We start from the raw sequence: 13,438 nt of genomic DNA, 5'->3' as shown, positions 1-13,438 counted from the left end.
TGCCTACTGCGTTTTTTGACGTTTCAAGACCAAGTCCCCGTATATAAAAGGCATGGAAAATCGATTTTCAAAATATCTCAACTTCTCCATGTTTTTTGCCTCATAAACCTTCCTTGGGTGAAAACTAACAGAACAAAACTAAGATGACCAAAATCGGACCTTCCGTTCGCAAGTTATGCGCGGTCCCACGTATGCCACTGCATTTTTATATATATATATAGATCAGTGTATAAAAAGGTATTAGAAGATTTTTTTTGAGTGTCATCCTAAGTTTGTTTGTAAAAAAATATCTCTTAAACCATAAGAGACGAAAATATGTTTATTGTGACCTGAAATTGTGGAAGGACCGGGTTAAAATAAATAGAAACTTCAATGTAAATGTACTTTCGACTTCCAAATCAGTATGACAAATTTCCAAAACTATCAACACGGTGCCAAAATATTTACATCGGTTTTTAGGACAATCAAGTTTTTACATTAGATTGAAAGCCTTCAATTCAATCTAATGTAAAAACTTGATTGTCCCAAAAACCGATGTGAATATTTTATATTGACGACCCGCCGGCTATAGGTTATCATTTTCTTTATCATCGTCTCCATTCGTAATCAAACGTTTTACAATTTTATAGTTCCTAAGTGAACATGTTTCGTTAAAAATATTTTCTGCTGTTTCAAAAATTTATTTATGAAGCAGGTGAAGAAACCCAAACTCTGTAATTGGCGGCTTAACCCGTTTCGGTCCTAGTTGGGAATTTAATTTCAAAAAATCACTGTGACTTCATTTTTCAACCGATTTGTACGAAATTTTGTACGAAGGTCGCGCTACATCTCTAGTTGTATGGAAAAATATTAAAATGGAATTTTGGTCCTTGGGGTCTGAGTTATTGAAGGGGTTATGTGGGTCAAATCGGGTCAAAAATGGACCAACTTCCTTTTAACCACTGATTACTTGTAAAAAACACATGCAATATGATTGCAAACATGTTCAATTATCTTTTTATTATTACAGATGCATAGTTTGAGTAAATTGGGATTGTCTGGTTTTGGTTCCGGATGTTCCGGGTCGCGTTTGGGGTGCGTTCGGAGGACACTTCTCAAACGTTCCCTACACATGACATTTTTTCTCGCATAATTCTAAAAACAAGCTTGTCATGATTCATTCTTCATAATTTTGTATACTAAGTATATTGAAGGAATATTCAGAGGTTTTTTTGACATACTGGCCGCCATCCCGGATGTTCCGGGAACCTGGGACCATCCGGGGAAATGGCCAATTTCTAAACAGTTATGAAACATGGCTTGCGACATATCAATCTTCATGTTTTTGCCAAACAAGTATGTTAGAGTAGAATTCAGAGGTTTTTAGACATATTGGCCGCCATCCCGGATGTTCCGGGAACCTGCGACCACCCGGGGAAGTGGCCATTTTCCAAACAGTTATGATTATGAAACATGGCTTGCGACATATCAATCTTCATGATTTTGCAAATGAAGTATGTTAGAGGAGAATTTAGAGGTTTTTGGACATATTGGCCACAATTCCGGATGTTACGGAAACCTGGAACCACCCGGGGAAGTGGCCATTTTCCAAATTGTTATGAAACATGGCTTGCGACATATCAATCTTCATGATTTTGCAAATCAAGTATGTTAGAGTAGAATTCAGAGGTTTTTGGACATATTGGTCACAATTCCGGATGTTCCGGGAACCTGAAACCACCCGAGGAAGTGGCCATTTCTCAAACAGTTATGAAACAAGGCTTGCGACATGTCAATCTTCATGATTTTGCTAAACAAGTAAGGCAGAGGAGAATTTAGAGGTTTTTGGACATATTGGCCACCATTCCGGATATTCGGGGAACCTGGAACCACCTGGGGAAGTGGCCATTTTCCAAACAATTATGAAACAAGGCATGCGACATATCAATCTTCATGATTTTGCAAAACAAATATGTTAGAGAAGAATTTGGAGATTTTTGGACATATTTGTCACAATTCCGGATGTTCCGAGAACCAGAAACCACCCAGGTAAGTGGCCATTTTCCAAAATAATGAAGATTGATATGTCGTAAGCCATGTTTCATAATTGTTTGGAAAATGGCCACTTCCCCAGGTGGTTCCAAGTTTCCGGAACATCCGAAATTGTGGCCAATATGTCCAAAAACCTCTGAATTCTCCTCTAACATACTTGTTTTGCAATATCATGAAGATTGATATATCACAAGCCTTGTTTCATAACTGTTTGGAAAATGGCCACTTCCCCGGGTGGTTCCACGTTCCCGGAACATTCGAAATTGTGGCCAATATGTCCAAAAGCCTCTGAATTCTACTCTAAAATATTTGTTTTGCAAAATCATGAAGACTGATATGTCGCAAGCCTTGTTTCATAAATGTTTGGGAAATAGCCACTTTCCCGGGTGGTTCCAGGTTCCCGGATTATCCGGGATCGTAGCCAATATGTCCAAAAACGTCTGAATTCTCCTCTAACATACTTGTTTTGCAAAATCATGAAGATTGATATGTCGCAAGCCTTGTTTCATAACTGTTTGAGAAATGGCCACTTCCTCGGGTGGTTCCAGGTTCCCGGAACATCCGGAATTGTGGCCAATATGTCCAAAAACCTCTTAATTCTCCTCTAACATACTTGTTTTGAAAAATCATGAAGATTGATATGTCGCATGCCTTGTTTCATAATTGTTTGGAAAATGGCCACTTCCCCAGGTGGTTCCAGGTTCCCTGAACATCCGGAATGGTGGCCAATATGTCCAAAAACCTCTAAATTCTCCTCTGCCTTACTTGTTTTGCAAAATCATGAAGATTGACATGTCGCAAGCCTTGTTTCATAACTGTTTGAGAAATGGCCACTTCCTCGGGTGGTTCCAGGTTCCCGGAACATACGGAATTGTGGCCAATATGTCCAAAAACCTCTAAATTCTCCTCTAACATACTTCATTTGCAAAATCATGAAGATTGATATGTCGCAAGCCATGTTTCATAACTGTTTGGAAAATGGCCACTTCCCCGGGTGGTCGCAGGTTCCCGGAACATCCGGGATGGTGGCCAATATGTCCAAAAACCTCTGAATTCTACTCTAGCACACTTGTTTTGCAAAATTATGAAGATTGATGTGTCGCAAGCCATGTTTCATAACAATATGGAAAATGGCCACTACCCGGGTGGTTCCAGGTTCCCGGAACATCCGGGATGGCAGCCAATATGTCTAAAAACCTCTGAATTCTACTCTAACATACTTGTTTGGCAAAAACATGAAGATTGATATGTCGCAAGCCATGTTTCATAACTGTTTGGAAAATGGCCACTTCCCCGGATGGTCCCAGGTTCCCGGAACATCCGGGATGGCGGCCAGTATGTCAAAAAAACCTCTGAATATTCCTTCAATATACTTAGTACACAAAATTATGAAGAATGAATCATGACAAGCTTGTTTTTAAAATTATGCGAGAAAAAATGTCATGTGTAGGGAACGTTTGAGAAGTGTCCTCCGAACGCACCCCAAACGCGACCCGGAACATCCGGAACCAAAACCAGACAATCCCAATTTACTCAAACTATGCGTCTGTAATAATAAAAAGATAATTGAACATGTTTGCAATCATATTGCATGTGTTTTTTACAAGTAATCAGTGGTTAAAAGGAAGTTGGTCCATTTTTGACCCGATTTGACCCACATAACCCCTTCAATAACTCAGACCCCAAGGACCAAAATACCATTTTAATATATTTCCATACAACTAGAGATGTAGCGCGATCTTCGTACAAAATTTCGTAAAAATCGGTTGGAAAATGAAGTCACAGTGATTTTTTGAAATTAAATTCCCAACTAGGACCGAAACGGGTTAAGCATGGCTTAGCGCTGCTAAGCCACCTCAGACCACCGCTTAAAATAAGCCACACTTAACGTAAACCGTAGCTTTATTAAACCGGGTTTAGTGGTTAAGCCGAGGTGAAGAAATTGAAAAAAAGTTAAGCCCGGCTTAAAATGTTGTTAAGCCTGGTTTAAAATTTAAACCCGGGTGAAGAAATCGGCCCTTAGGGCCGATTTCTTCACCTCGGCTTAACTGGTAAGCCAGGCTTACCTATACAGTTAAACCAGGCTTAACGCTTAAGCCAGGGTGAAGAAATCGACCCTTAACAACCTACAGGGAATGGCCAAAATGTTTGAGATAGGCAACTTTTTTTCTCCCACAAAAAAAATAATATGCTGTAACTATTCATAGTGTGCATTAAAAAATCTCATATTTTGTCTGTTTACCAACCTGTTATATGTGCATTATTGGTACAAATTTGGGCTCGATTGATTGATTTTTCGCGAAGTTAGAACCTTTCGGTTAAAACACTATTATTTAGACAACCAATTTTTGAGCTGCCATATCTCGGAAACCAGTGAACCGAATTGAATGATTTTTTTTACGTTTATCAATAATATATTGATACTTAATACGACGTTATAAAATGTAATATTTTTTCACGGCGAATTAAAGTATACCGGGTTGAAATTTTATCCTATATAGAAAAAAATATGTCAAATTTACAATACCACACAAAAATTATTAAATGTGTTCTTCCTTTAATCTTAATAGGTTCTAATATATCTGATTAGAGATATCTTGAGAACAGAAGTGAAAATCTGTGGATATCAACACTAAAATTTATTGTCAATGATGTAAAAAAAATAAAGTTTTTTCTAGAAAAATCCAAAAAGTGTCAAGCCATGATAACTTTTTTCAACGTTCAAAAAGTACCTATGTTTTAATAATTTGTGATGTTTTAATATATTGTTAATGTACGTTCGAAATTTTATTCAATTCGGTTCACTGGCTTTCGAGATATCAAAAATTAGTTGTCCTAAAATACTGTTTTATTACTGACTGCACCCCAAATTGGACTGACACAATAGTGTGCACACGCCTTCAAAGTGTGATTGCAGCGCAGGGCCACGTCGAATCGAGTTGAGGACTTCGGTGCACTTATTTCTTGTAAATGGAGGAACCGAAGACGTCGAGACGATCCGCGGCAAATGTGCACTTTTATCACACTTTTAGGCGTACCAAAAAAAGTGTGATAGTCCAATTTGGGATGTAGTCTGCAATACCCGAACGGTACCGTTCTAACTTTGCGAAAGATTACACAGCGTAACAAAAATTTACTTTTGGTCTGTCTCAAGAGCAAACTTATGTGTGTCTGACAGATTTTTGGCTGCTGAATCCGAATCCGGGCTCAGATTTGCTCCAGCACGTCACAGTTTTGAGCTATACCTCAATTTAAAGGGCAAAATATGCGATTTTGGGCTTTTATGACTGCAAGCCATTAAGCATAGAAATATTTTTTTTAAGCAATCAAAAGGTAAATTGGTCAATTAACATAGTAATTAACGACTCATGCGAAATATTTTTTTACCAAATCACATTTGAAAGATTTAACCCTATCCCGCCCATGACTTCTTATAGTGTTTAAAAATAGTTTTTATTATTTTTCCTCAAAATGGTAGAACAAAATCTTATTTTCTATGCCAAAATTATCGTTTAAGGCTATTACAACTAAAAAATGAGGTGGTGCTCTGAAGCACCACGAGGCATTTGGAGAACTTTATTTCATGATTTTTCTCGTTAAAAATACTTAAAACACAGGATGCTTCATTTGACAATCCACGAAAACCACTTTCCGAACCAGTTTTAAACAAATTCATTACAATTCGAGACAAGTTGTTCTCAAAAACTTCAAACTTTTATGCCACCAGAATTCTAGAATGGGATGCAAACAATGATTACATTGGAAAATTGCTTATTTTTTGCACGCCATGTGCCCAGTGGTGCATATATGCACCATTTATATTGTATTATATTACGGGTTTAAATACATATTTCAGTTCTATTCAACGTATGACTACACAAATAAATAGTAAATCTGTTAGGGAACTATTTTTATTTCAACCCATGAGGATAATTATGCCATTAATTAAGACGTCAAAGTTTGTCATTATTTTTTTGTCGAAAAAATAGCTTTTCGTGAAAACTTTTTTTGATAAAAACATTGAATTTGTATGCGCATACATAGTGTAATGCCTTTAGATAGAGAACTACATGTGAAATCATGATTTATATTTAAAAACATTCAAAAAACTTCATTAGTTTCAGAGATACAAGGGTTGAAAGTTATGGTGCTCTACAGACACCATGGGCGGGAAAGGGTTAAGCATTTTATGTTAGTAAGTAAATCTGCATGCAACTTTTGGAGGGTGACTTGTATAGAAAATATCGTACCTAACATAAATCGCGTAAAACTATCAAATTCGATTTGGTAAAACGAAATATGTTGCATGAGTCGTTAATTTAGATGTTAATTAACAAATTTACCTTTTTAAGCAGATGGTCATGGGTTCGATCCCAGCCCCGGCACTTTCGTCAGTTAGCTCTTTCCCCCTGAAAGCAGCTGACACTGACCCTCTTCTGAGCCAATGGCTCAAATGGATCCGGATACTTGGACATCGGCGAACGGCAACTCATAATGGACCCTCAATCGGACTGGAAACAGGAACAACCAACGGCCACACATCAGCTTCCTCGTACTTATCATTCTACCATGATAGGGTAGAAAGTGCAAGCAGCGCAACGGTAACCAGTTGGATATAGTAGAATTAGAATAGAATACATTTAGACGCTGTACAAATTATAAGTACAGCTTTCAATTGGAATCGCTCACGCAGTGCCCTAGTGGACAAAAGAGCTGTAAATTAGGTTAAGTGATTGAAGAATAAAAAAAACCTTTTGATTGCTTAAAAAAATATTTTCATGCTTCATGGCTGGCAGTCAAAAAAGCCCAAAATCGCATATTTTTCCATATAAATTGAGGTATAGCTCAAAATTCTGACGTACTGGAGCAACTCTGAGATTGCTCGGATTCAGCGGTCTAAAATCTGTCAGAGACACATAAGTTTGCTCTTGACACAAAAAAATGTTGTGCTTTGTTAATCAATCGAGCCCAAATTTGTACCAATGATGCACATATAATATAATATAACATATAATATATAATTTGAGATTTTTTATGCACTCTATGAAAAATTGTTGAAATGTTGAACATTTTTGTGAGAGAGAAAAAAGTTGCCTATCCCAAACATGTTGGCCACCCCCTGTATACAATTCATTGTAAAAATCTCATTTACAATTGACTCTATGGTTGAACACATTTCAAGATTCTTATTGTTTTTGTATTTTTGTTTTACAATGGTTTCTATTGTAAAAATATGGTTCTAAATAGTACTGTTATAATACAATGTACGGTTTATTCTGGTATTTGTTATTCGGACCGTTAAAATTGATGCACGATAGAAAATGTTCGAGTGTTATGTCTGTTTGTATGTGGCATTACTCAGCTGGTTGTCCACACTTTCACTACACCAGAACACAACTTCACTGTTTTAATATTCCACTTCACACTTCACACGTTTTTCTTTTTCAAAGATTAAAAGTTAGAAACTTCCACTGATCAGCACTTCTGAGCTGAAACTGAATCCGAAGCCAATTCGACGTTTACGTAGGACGCTGTAAAAATGAAATGCAATCTACGAGCATAGTTCAGACTGTATGTCTCGCCAGAAATCATTACCGGTATGGTTGGCGCATGCGTATTTCCCATATTTATTATCGTACGAGGTACAAATTCGGGAAGAAGGGTATGAATTCGTTCGCATTTTACGTAGCGCTAAGAGCATACAAAAGCTAAGTGGTGGGGGAAACGGAGTTTAAAATAGGGAAATTTTGCGTTACGTAATATGCGAATTAACCCTAACCAGATTTTCATAACTTGTGTTTTGTAGCATTTTTAGGGTGTATCTCTTATCGTTCCAGAATTGTGGCTAATTTTGTAGAAAATGAGCCATTTTAGGAAGTGAAACAACCCAGGAAACAGAAATAGCTGAATAGCAGTTTTTTAAACTAAAGTTAGCTTAAGAGGGTTTTGTTCCATTCTTATACAGCAAAAATATGATGATATTGATTTTCACGGGTTAGAACACCACCTCCTGTCAAACTTTCATTCAAAAAAATGGCTCGTAAAATGGACTATAGCGAAATTTATGCTTTTCAGGACTAAGCATAAACAAAGTGACCATCTCCATCGAAATATGACTCTTCAGATATGGGTAACTCTCGCTGAGACCGTCCCACTATTTACACCATGTCTTCAAAAATGTTTAAGGTGGCGATTTTCTGAAAGTCCTCCCTAAAAAAAGTAAGGAAAATGCATTTGGTTAATCAAATTGGTGGACCCCCCGTTAGTTAGAGCCACAAGCATTTTGGCGAACCCCTCGATTTTGGTCAATTGTTGGCTCATTTAAACCGTTATATCTCGAAAGTTTCGCCAGAAACCATTTGAAAACTATAGGTTGTTGGAAAGAGAAAAGATAGAAGTACTCTTTGCAGTTATAAAAAGTTTGGTCGGCCATATTGATTTCGGCCGCCATCTTGAATTTATGTACCAAAACATTTTTTTCACCATGTTGGCAACCACCGATTTTCAAATTTCTTGCGTCAATCGAAAGCTGGGACATTTTTACACAACATATCGAAAATTTAGAGATGTATCTTTTTCCTATCAAAAGTTATCTGCACTTTTGTAAATCATGACACGTTTTCTCCATACATTTCCATGCGCACCGGCAATGACACGCAAAAGCATCAAAGTTGGCGCCTGCTTGTATACACAAACGCACCTGCAGCAAAATTAGGGCAAATCGGAGGATCGTTCTCATTTTTAACTGTTTCTGAACGATGCGGGCATTGCTTTTTAAACTTTTTTGGTGTTTTGAAAAGCTGAAACTTTCAATTTTTCATTAGTGGGTTCAGATTTAAAATAAATGTTCGTAAACACTGTGAAATTACGCTGCATTTATGTAAACAATCGATACCTGGCCCAGTGCGCAAAAGTGGCATGATTCACAAAAGTGCAGATTACTTTTGATAGGAAAAAGATACATCTCCAAATTTTTGATATGTTGTGTAAAAATGTCCCCGCATTCGATTGACGCAAAAATTTTGAAAATCGGTGGTTGCCAACATGGTGAAAAAACAGTTTTGGTAGAAAAATCCAAGATGGCGGCCAAAATCAATATGGCCGACCCAACTTTTTATAACCAGCCTCTTGTCACGCGGCCATGTTTTTGAGGTCAGCATCAAAATTCAGGAACGATAATTGACTGTGGCTGAATCATATCAATAACAACTCTAAATTTTCTGGAAACTTTCTCCCCGTGAAGAAGACGATCTGGTACTATTACGACTTCATTTTGAAATAAATAATTGCGAAATTAAAAGTCATGTTTTGCCTGAACTAACTGTTTTTAAAAATTGAGAAAAAAAATCTGTTGTGAAAAATGTTTCGCCGTTTTTAATAATTGCTCCTAGAATTATGTTTGTTTACAAACTTTACGCTGTCATGGGGAACCAACCGCCCGAGCCGCCGCTATTGTGTTCAACGAGGCGGCTGAAAGTGGGAACCAAAGATGTTGGCTCGTTATTTTCCTGTGGGGCAGTATTGCGGTGACAGGAGGCTGTTTATAACTGTAAATAGTAGCCCCACAGACAAACAGACGTCTCACTCTACTCACTTCCCATCGTTTCCCTTTTTAACGGATTATTAAAATATTCTGTAGTTCGCAAACCGCTCGCTCATGGCGCTCGCATCGCTTTTGCTCCTGTTTGACGTTTGCTCACTACCGCCATCTACTCAGTGGGTTTGCGTACTACAGCATAATTAGCATTGGGCGATTATGTTTGCATGACGATGATTTTTATCGCATTTTGTTCCAAATGATACGTCTGTTTGTCTGTGGTAGCCCTATCTTCTCTCTTTTCAACAACCTATAGTTTTTAGATGGTTTCTGGCGAAACTTTCGAGTTATAACGGTTTAAATGAACCAACAATTGACAAAAATCGAGGGGTCTGCCAAAATGCTTGTGGCTCTAACTAACGGGGGGTCCACCAATTTGATTAACCAAATCCATTTTCCTTACTTTTTTGGGGAGGATTTTCAGAAAATCGCCACCTTAAACATTTTTTAAGACATGGTGTAAATAGTGGGACGGTCTCAGCGAGAGTTACCCATATCTAAGATTTTTAACAAAGTTACGATTTTTCTTCATCATTTGAAAAAATTACTCTTTATATTTCGATTTTAAGCTTTGCAAGTGCAAGTGCAATGTTGAACTTTGTCTGTGGTTGGACCGAGGTTTGAACATTAACATTTGAAAGAGCATCAGCCTGCTTTAATCCATCCAAGACCACAAACGAGATAGACCATAGGTTCCCAATCTTTCAGGTGCGCGATACCCTTTTGCCAGCAGACGTACACACTAAGATTCTGATTTTCCAGCTCAGTAAAATTTTCGCTGAGTTCTGTATTTTTTTCATCTTTTTACTGAGTTTTCAACAGCAGATTTAACTCGGTACACTCGGTAATCAATATTTACCGTTCATCAGTAACGATATTTACCGTTCATCTGTAATTTTTGACAGTTGATTTGCAGAACTCGTTAACTCATTTACAGAGTATTCAGCAAAAGGGATAACCGAGCGTACCGAGTTAAATCTGCTGTTGAGAACTCAGTAAAAAGATGGGAAAAATACCGATGGGAGAAATCTTAGTGTGTACTTTTCGCGATCCATCATAGAAATTCCCTCACTTGTCTGTTCCAGTAAAATATTCTGTCCCTCGCGACCCCCTGGAGGGCGGCTACCCCCCTGGGGGGTCGCGATCCATAGTTTGGGAAACCATGATGTAGACTGTTTGTCTACGATCCGATCATTTGATTTTGATCCATCCAGAGTTGTGCGTATCAGCCTTACTAGTTTCACCGAAAAAACATATGTTCTGATATTATCTGTCAAAGCTAATTTCTTTCCACTTGATCTTACGCTACTTTAATCGCCCCCACAAAAGTCAGCCTGGTTTTCCTCTGATACAGGACACGCGGCAATATCTTGTACGCCGGATTTGTAATGCTAATCGTTCTGTAATTGGCACACTCGAGTCTTGTGGATTGGACATATAAAGCCATACAGCCAGGTGGTATGTTATTCCAAGGTGGTTATTCTACTTCCTCCCTTATTTTTATAAGAATCTGGAGGATTGGTTGATGTAGTTGCTCGATTCCACGCTTATAATAGTTATAATAGCCTCTGGCTCCGGAAGCTCAGTCCAGTTATCAATCGATGTACACTAACTGGACTGTCATCAAAGCCCAAATTCGGCGTGGAAGCTGTAATATTGTTCCAGAGAGCTCATTCAGCGTTCCTTTAGCACTTAACAAAATGTTCGAAGTGCTCCTTTCATCTGGCTGCCGCCATTGTTTTTTTTTTGTAAGCTAATTTCTTCCCGGTCATAACATATGACGGATGCTGGCACAGTCTTGTGCTCGCGCCTTTTGCAATTGCATAAAACTTCCGCATATCGTTTCTACCCATGATTTGTTGCACTTCTTTGCTTCTTGTCGTTTCTTGCTGCAGTGGATTCGTTTCTCTTCTGCTCTTGCCGCCTGTGGATAATCCGCGAGCGACAATGCCATGCCAAACTGAGCCGAAATCCAAATTTTCATGAATTTTAGTGCTCGGGAACCTATTTTGAAATCAGTTTGAAGTTTGCATGGGAGCGATTTGTGGAATCACTCCACATCGGATTTTGTACTGGGCGGAGCTGTCAAACAGTAGCCCAGCTGTCAAAAGGTGGTTTTAAAAAATCTCTTTGAAATTCATATTAGATACCAAAGTGATGTTCTAAAAATCTAAAAAAAATCATAGTGGCTCAGAAAAAAGTACAGTCGGAACCCGCTCGTTGAGCCACAACCTCCACCCAACCAACGAATTCGATTCGCTAGTTGGGTGAAGTGACAGCAGCACAAGGGGCGTGCTCATTGTTTTTTTTTTAATCATGTTTAGGTTGGAATCAAAACGGAAAATTTTTCAATTTGTTTCACATTCAGAGCAAAACTGATACGTTTTGCAAGATACATATATGGCCAATGCGAGAAATAATTATTTTCACCCATTTTTAGTCGGTGAAGTGAAAATATAGATGTTTATGAAACCATCCGGGCCAAAAGCAAGCACAAAACGCTTTCAATGATCGACAAAATAAAGATTGCCGATGTTTTGCATTTGTTTCGAAGTAATTGTACATATTCTTTCTTTTTTAAGAAATATGAAATAGAAATTCTTTTCGATTATCAGTAAAGTTTAAGAAACCAAAAACTCATTAGCTCGCCCCTCGGAATTACAGATTGGTTATCATTTTCAGTTTGACATTGAATTATGACATCCAGGTACTTTTTAGTTGGCTGACAGCTCAACTAACGGGGCCCCAACTAAAAAGTCACCCAACTATTAAGCCCCCAACCAGCGGGTCATGACTGTACTCTTTCGTATAAAATCAAACAATCAATACATTTTTCTTAATTTAAAAACCCAATTTGGGATGAAGTCTGCAATCGCTCAACTCGCCCATATTCACTGTACTGAATTCTCATCGGCTTGCAGTTAACGAACATCTACGGTACACGGAATCGCCAAACTACCCAAAATTGAGTTCTTTTGACGCAATCCCATAGTTCGGCCCAATAAGCCAAATTTGAGTAAATCGATTAAACTCACACTAGGTAAATTGCCTTCACCTCCAGCAAAAACATTTACTTAAGAGTAGGTAAATTCAACCCAAGACCCCCCCTCATTCAACCCAAAATTGAGTAAACCTGCATTTACCCAAAATTGGCTTATTGGGCTCAAGGACCCCCGTTAGGTAGATGCATCTCTGTTTGTTTTTGACAACATCGGTGAGAGAAAGAGGGAAAACAACCTAATTTTGGGTAACTAGTTTATTCGATATACTCAGCTTTGAGTAAAATCGACCCAAAAATTAGGTAGTTTGATTTCTCCGTGTAGGTTGTGTCGATTAGCGCGCGTTTGTCTTTCACGCTCGTTGTACACTCAGAAATAAAAGTATTCACGGAATTACTATTATTAATGCATTTTGTATCCGCATCTCTCTCACTCTCTTTCTGTTTTCATGCTATCTGCCGTTTAGCCTGGGTTGAGGAGAAGTATTTTGTCAACCCAGGCGAAGCACCAGATAGCATGAAAACAGAAAGAGAGTGAGAGAGATGCGGATACAAAATGCATAAATAATAGTAATTCCGTGTATACTTTTATTTCTGAGTGTACTCTAAAGTGAGTCGTTTTCGACTCACTTCGGCACAAAGTGCACGGAAAAATATTAAAACCCAAAGAATAAGTTTAAAAAACTCAAATTTGACTAAACTGCTTTTAGTTTTAACTCAAAGTTGGGTTGTTTTCTCCCTCGCCCCACCGCAATGTTGTCGAAAACAAAGAGAGAAGCACCGACGCATCCGCTGCTCTTCCGTGGAAGAAG

The 13,438-nt window shown here is 38.2% G+C and overlaps 1 protein-coding gene across 1 annotated transcript in view; it reads right to left on the bottom strand.

The window, feature by feature from the left end:
- Positions 1-7,404, bottom strand: part of LOC109422651 (cryptochrome-1) — a 65,300-nt gene extending 57,896 nt beyond the window's left edge. Inside the window, exon 1 of the mRNA XM_062859275.1 lies at positions 7,390-7,404. The gene's annotated coding sequence lies outside the window, so the exon portion shown is untranslated. The remainder of the gene's footprint in view (positions 1-7,389) is intronic.
- Positions 7,405-13,438: the final 6,034 nt, after the last annotated feature.

Source organism: Aedes albopictus, chromosome 3 (genome assembly GCF_035046485.1).
Source record: "Aedes albopictus strain Foshan chromosome 3, AalbF5, whole genome shotgun sequence".
Classification (NCBI taxonomy): Eukaryota; Metazoa; Arthropoda; class Insecta; order Diptera; family Culicidae; genus Aedes; species Aedes albopictus.
This window is presented reverse-complemented; position numbering and strand designations above follow the sequence as displayed.